The 7,126-nt window shown below is 33.7% G+C and overlaps 1 non-coding gene across 1 annotated transcript; it reads right to left on the reverse strand.

The window, feature by feature from the left end:
- Positions 1 to 1,900: 1,900 nt before the first annotated feature.
- On the reverse strand, positions 1,901 to 2,018 carry LOC150032259 (U5 spliceosomal RNA). The gene has a single exon (XR_016525650.1). It is a non-coding gene; the product is annotated as a U5 spliceosomal RNA (small nuclear RNA).
- Between the last annotated feature and the right edge of the window lie 5,108 nt (positions 2,019 to 7,126).

A 7,126-nucleotide genomic window follows, 5' to 3' on the forward strand; every position in this document is an offset into this window, starting at 1 on the left:
AATGTCATGTCAGTTTTCAACCGACATTGAATACTATTTTTAAAGATGATTTTCATCCGACATTGAAAATCATCTTTAATGTCGGTTTTCACCTACTTTTTATTAGTAACTGTCAGTTATTAAATATTTGCCATGGTTTTGTTATTGAAAAATAAAAATACATGTACTTTTTTTTTTTACTTATGCACATGCAAATCAATAATAATTTTCTTTTATCAGTACATACACAAAATAAAATCATAATTGTTATATATACAACTCAATTTTAAACAAATACAAAAATTAACTAATTCACAACAAAGAAAGTGACAAATGGTTTAACTACCCCATCAACAAGTTATATTGACCAATTATTGAAAAAACTCTAAAGTCTAAAGATTTATAGAGTTTGTTGTCTACTTTGAAGGATCATATAGATGCCATCTAGCAAAAAAAGAACAAAACTAAAACAATCCAACCTAAAGAGTAAGTGGTACTTTCATTCTCAAAACAACTCAAAAAGTTCATAAAAAGTGTCAAAGAGACTTGTTGACTCTCAAAACAACCTATAAATTGTTCCTAGATATCATTTTGATTTTCAAAACTAACTACAAATTACCTAAAAAGTACCTAAATGACACTTCAAATCTAAAAATAGCTTATAAATGTGTGAGTGAAACCTTTCACCGAACCTAAAAATTGTCTAAGTGATTTTAACTCTGAAAAAAACCTTAAAAATGCCTAAATGTGACTTTCAATGTCAAAACCAACCTATAAAGTTTCCAAAAAGTGATTAAGTGAGACTTTCTCAAAACAACTTAAAATATTTAAGGGCAATTTGATAATCAAAACCCACTAGAAATTCTCTAAAAAGTGTCTTAGTATTAATTTGGTAATCAAAATCAACTAGAAATTTTCTAATAAGTGTCTAAGATATATTTTAACTCTAAAAAATACCTCAAAATGCCTAAATGTGGCTTTCAATCTCGAATGAAAGTGTTTTGGCAATAATTCCAAAACCAAAACTCGGGATGTGAACCCTCAATGAAATACTAGGTAACACGAAATCATAATATAGTATATCCATAATACAATTTCAAGGATAAAATTGAAATGATTTACACAAGTCCAATAAGAAGCAAGTAGCAACTCCAATTAATTTGCAAGAATCAAAAGTAACAGGCATTACAAACGAAAGACATATGTGGATCATAAGAACGTAGAAACGATGGAGACAAAGATGATAAAAAGCTTTCAAGTCTAGTGTCGAATGAAACATAAAGAGAGATTGAGATTTTGCTCACCATTTCAGTGAAATTGAGTTGACATATGAGAGAAAGTGCAGAGGCGAGCGAACTGACGTTGGTTGTGCATAGTGGCGAGCGAGTGGAACGTGGGTTGTGTGAGAACGAAGACGTTGGTTGTGCATAGTGGCGAGCGAGTGGAACGTGGGTTGTGTGAGAACGAAGAGGGAAAGGAATGGGAGATAAAAAGTGTGGGGAAAAATGAAAATGGGGTAGGGTTTTAAGAAATTGCCGAGAGAATAAAATTTGGGATTTAAAAGGATTATATCCATACACACTTTTCGTCAATAGATACTGAAATTATATGTTCATGCAAGTTGCATATCGACGAAAACTCAATTTCATGGATTCCACTAAAACCACATAAATTTCTCCCACAAAAATATATTTTCGTCGGCAGAAATGATGTTCCTGGAACATATATTGCAAGATTCTATTGAAAGACCTATGTAAACTTAGATAATATTTTTTTATTATTAAAGATAAAATCAAATTTGATAAATATTTGAGATAAATGTAGAAAACATGTCATCTGTGTAGGCACTTTTGCCAGAAAGTCAAATTATCAACGTAGAATTAAAGATTGAAGTACAAAAGCTTGAACTATGACTGTAGGAATTTCTCTACGAAGAGAAAATCCTCCAAAAATAGGCGTATGCCGGTGTATGCGACGAACACACGGTATTCTTTAGTAAAAGGCGAAAGAATAGTTCGCTCTGTGTTCACCGCCCGGCTCCGTGATTTCGACAATTCCACTGCAACGGCATTTTATACCGTCCAACGCGTGTCCCATTTTTACAACTTTGCCGATGTGGGAACTACTTGGCTTACTACTGTTAACGGGCCAACCACTTTGATGGCCCAAAACAGAATTCCACTTTCCCCTTTTATACTATTTCCTACAATTTTAAGGAAAATTGGAATAGATAGCTAAAAATATCATGTATATTTTTTTTGATACAGCTAATTACTTTATGTTAATGAATTAGTTTTATTTTCCCATTTATCTTCAAGACACATAAACTTCTTTCCTTTTTTTTTTAGTTCTTCCAAAATTTTTAAATCTCGTGATTTCATTTTGTTTAATTCATTTTTAAATTACATCTTATCTTTTTTAAGTTTGTTAAGTAGAACTTTTATCTGTTAACATATATACTAAAATAAGCATATCCAATTATCGAATTGATTATGCGGTCTACTTGTTTATCTAGCAATTGCAAAATTTCGAATTAGAAAGAGCAACTCTTTCTCCACCAACCATCTCTCTGATTCTCATTCATCATCCTCTCTACTTTGCACTTGAGAGCAAGAACCTTCAACCGTCGTAACCTGTATGACACACTTATGTTTTACCAAACCACGTCAACATATTCTACTTAAACAATCTTCATATACTAGCGATCAATGCATGAATATTGCTTTTTCACAACCAACTTTCCTCGATCCCATTAGAGTATTTCAACCATTTCAATGTTCAACAACAGAGACTTACCAAAGAAAGAAGGATTTTGAGAATCTTGACGATGAGAAAATGACAGCCAAGGAGAAACTGCAAGTGAAAAGAGATGAAATACGAGAATGTTCTTAAATTACAAGACTTCATAAGAAGTTAAATAGATTATTTTCTCTTTTTGTTGGTGATGAAGAAGGGTAGGGTAACAAGCATCAGCAATCAATATTGAACACCGATATCATAAACATCTACTACCGAAAATCAGATTTACACAAGATGAACAATCCATCTAAAGAGGGAAAGGGAAGAAGAACCAAAATTCTGTAAGATGATAAATAAGTTATGCATGTGAAATTTTCATTCACAAGCCCATAATCCCATGATTTGAAATTATGTTCTTTTTAGAGGATTCAAAGTTGGGCAAGTATGGTAGCACAAAGATCCAGGAAAAGAAACTGGGGGCCTTAAACCCTTTGTAGATCAAGCAAGTACTTTTCTTCGCGTGTTTTATATAGCTGTCAACAAGGCCAAAGCAAAAACAAATGAGAATGAAGCTTAAGATTATTATCGAGAAAGTGACGTGACACGTGTTGAAAATTAATTCAATAAATGTTATTGTATTGTTTTCTATTTTGTCTTAATAACCTTAAAATCCAATAAACTCACATCCAAGGTTGCCTTATGAGTCTTAAATTGTATGTGAAGATATATAAGGACCAATGTTCAAGATACCGGCTAAAAGGTCTACAGTATAGGGATAAGGCTGGGTACCTTATCCTGGTGACACTATGGATACGATCCACTTTGTATTTGATATAAACACAATGATCCAACGCATTCATGTAGGTGATATGCAAGTGAAGGTATCCCATGCAATGAGTTTGCATATGATCGGATGGTGAAATAGTAACCACTAGAGGTTAACTAGTTAGGTTCCTATTTCAATAGGGTGACTTAGGCAACTTAGTCTTAATCTTAAGTATATTATGAACTTCTATTCATGAGGGATTGTCCTTTGATTTGTATAGGTGAGGGTGGCCAGTTCGCTGACTCAATATGCCTTCCATTTTGAGGACAAGACCTAGTGGGGAGCTAGGAACTTAATAATACAAGACGGAATTCACTCATTCTCATCTTCAGGGTAAGTAGATGAATGTTCCCTTAAGTGATGTCTCCAAGACTTGAACAAAGGACCCTATCCTCTCATTGGCTCGAGAGGAATTTTTGTTTATTGGTTGGACCATAAATAGGTTGTTTATTAGAGGAGCACTGGTACTTAAGGAGTTAGAAGTAACCCAAAGGTAAAACGGTAATTTAATCCAGTTGGAGTTAAGAACACTCGTGAATGACTAACTTGCTGTAATTGGTCTATATCCGTTGACACAGAAATATATATGTAGTGAGAAGAGTGCAGCTGTCGGTCTCTAGTGGAGTGTACCCACAGTTAACGAATATTTGATTAACTTGGTTAATGAGTTTAGCTAATTAATCTCATATTGTTAGAGTTTTTTATCTCCACCAGGTCTTCTTGTTAGCTCACTAATGGATATTAAAGAGGGATGATTTGAATTCTTCAAATCAATTTGAGTAAATCGTATATTAATGTGATTAATATGTAATTGATTATGGATATGATCTATAATTCAAATTAAATTGGAAAGAAACATTTGAATAAGATTCAAATAAATAATTCAAGTGAATTAAATTCATAAAGAATATTAATAGAGAGGTATTTCACATATACATATGATGTTTATGATAATTAAATATATATATACGTTAAATTAGATTTATTGTGTAAATAGTTATTAAATTAATATGTTAATTAATAATTAATGTGCTAATTAATTAAATAAATGTCATTTAATTAATTGTACTAATTAATTGAATAAATGTTATTTTAATTGTACACAAGGAAAAATTGGTAAAATATTAGGAAAAGAGGTGACCATTCTCTATATAAAATCTTTCTTATGACCCTTTTGGGGACACACAGAACACAACAGAATTGCAAGCATTCATTGTGCAATTTTTTTCCTAAGTCATAAAAGAAATCCCTTGTACTCTCCCAAAAAGTTTTTCTCCTCACCCTCTTCCAATAATTGGATTCCACTTATCATTCTATTGGAATCTATGAGAATAACAAGGTTACTCTCGTGATCGTGTTCAAGATTGTTTGAGGAAACGTTTGTGTTCAAGCTGAGCTCTTCAACTTCAAACTCCTTTTTATACTATGGTCGCATGCTCATGGAACTCCTCAAATTGACAACTAGCATACTTAACTCATTTTTAAGGCCTCTTAGCATGTCACCTAGCTCACTAATTAAATGTTTAAGCTGAAGACTTAATCTCACTAAGTTCAGGGGTTTACAATTTACCTTCCCCTTAAAGAAATTTTGTCCTCAAAATTTACTCTGAACTCCTCACGTGAACAAGTGTGGATATCTGTTTTTCATCCGATCTTCAGCTTCCCATGTAGCTTCTTTAACTTCATGATTCCTCCACAAGACTTTATTAGCAGAATAGTCTTGTTTCTCAACACCTACTCTTTCTTGTCTAAAATATGAATTGGTTCCTCTTCATAAGACAAATTTTCCTTTAATTGCACTAGCTAGTCTTGGAGAATATGAGTAGGGTCAGGTACATATTTCCTTAACATAGATACATGAAAAACATCATGTATCTTAGATAACTCAATAGGTAATGCTAACCTGTAAGCTGCAGGCCTCATGCGTTTAATTATCTCGTAAGGTTCTATATATCTGAGACTCAGCTTACCTTTCTTACCATATTTTAGTATCCTTTTTCACGAAGACAATTTTAGGAATACTCGATCTCCAATTTCGAACTCTAACTCTTTTCATCTCTAATCTGCATTGCTCTTTTGTTTGTCACGAGCTATTTTTAGATTTTCTCTTATTAACTTAACATTTCCTGATGTTGTCTAAACAATTTCTGGTACTATCAACTACCTTTGACCAACCTCATTCCAACACACTGGAGTTCTATAGATCTTCCATACAAAGCCTCATACGATGTCGTACCAATGCTGGAATTGTAACTATTTTTATAAGCAAATTCCGCCAATGGTAAATGTGTAACCAAACTACCTTTAAATTGTAATACACAAGCTCTCAACATATCTTTCAGGGTCTGAATCGTTCATTCTGACTGTCCATCCATCTATGGATGAAAGGTTGTACTAAAATGTAGCTTAGTACTAAGTGCCTTTTGCAAACTATGCTAGAAATTTGAGGTAAATCATGGATCTTTATGTGATATAATAGATACTAGAGCCCTAGATTGACTCACAACTCGGTCAACGTATAACTTAGCCAGGTAGTCAAAGGTAGATATGGTTCTAATGAGCAAAAAAACTTGGTCATTTTTTGTCATCATGTCTACGATTACCCAAATATCGTCATAATCGCTAAGTGTCATGGGTAAACCAAACAGAAAATACATGGTCACATGCTCCCCATTTCCATTCACGTACTAGAAGTGGGTTCAACAATCTTGTAGGTCTCTGACGCACTAGCTTAACCTATTGACAGATCAAACATCTATCTACATAACCAGCCGTATCCTTCTTCATTCCCGACCACCAATAAGACTTCTTTAATATTCTATACATCTTGGTACTACATGGGTGCATAGCATAGGCTGAATCATGTGCCTCTTCTAGCACTGCATTTTTTAGCAGCTCATTGTTAGGTGCACATAACCTATTATCCTTCATCGAGGCTCTATCCTATCTCCAAACAAAATTTGATCTCTGTTGTTGTCTAACTTCTTCAATCCACATATGAGATTGCAGTCTGCCATTTGAGCTACCAGGATATCATTTACTAATGTAGGTCTTACCTGAAAATGAGCTATCATTTCTCCCAAACAACCTATTGTCAGTGCTGCATTAGCTCCTTTGAACTCCTGTAATAACCTTCCCCTTAAAGAACTCAACATATCTCTAAAATAGCTTAACTTCCTGCTCAAAGCATATGTTATCACATTAGCCTTACCTGGGTGGTAGTCAATGGTGCAATCATAATCTCAACTTCATCCATTGTCTTTGTCTCAGATTTAATTCCTTCTAATCAAAGATATATTTTGAACTCTTATGGTTTGTAAAGATATGGCATTTCTCACCCTACAAATAATGCCTCCAAATCTTTAATGCTAGCACAACAATTGTTGATTCTAGATCATGAGTAGGGTAATTACCCTCATGCTTCTTTAGTTGCCTAGATACATAAGCTACAACCTTACGATCCTGCATTAGCACGCATCCTAATCCCTATCTGGATGCATTGCAGTAAATCTCGAACTAGCACTAGAGGAGTTAGGATTGGTGCAGTCACGAATCTTTGCTTCAAGTCTTGGAATCTCCCTT

This window comes from Benincasa hispida, chromosome 12, assembly GCF_027475165.1.
Source record: "Benincasa hispida cultivar pf3 chromosome 12, pf3_genome.v1.1, whole genome shotgun sequence".
Classification (NCBI taxonomy): domain Eukaryota; kingdom Viridiplantae; phylum Streptophyta; class Magnoliopsida; order Cucurbitales; family Cucurbitaceae; genus Benincasa; species Benincasa hispida.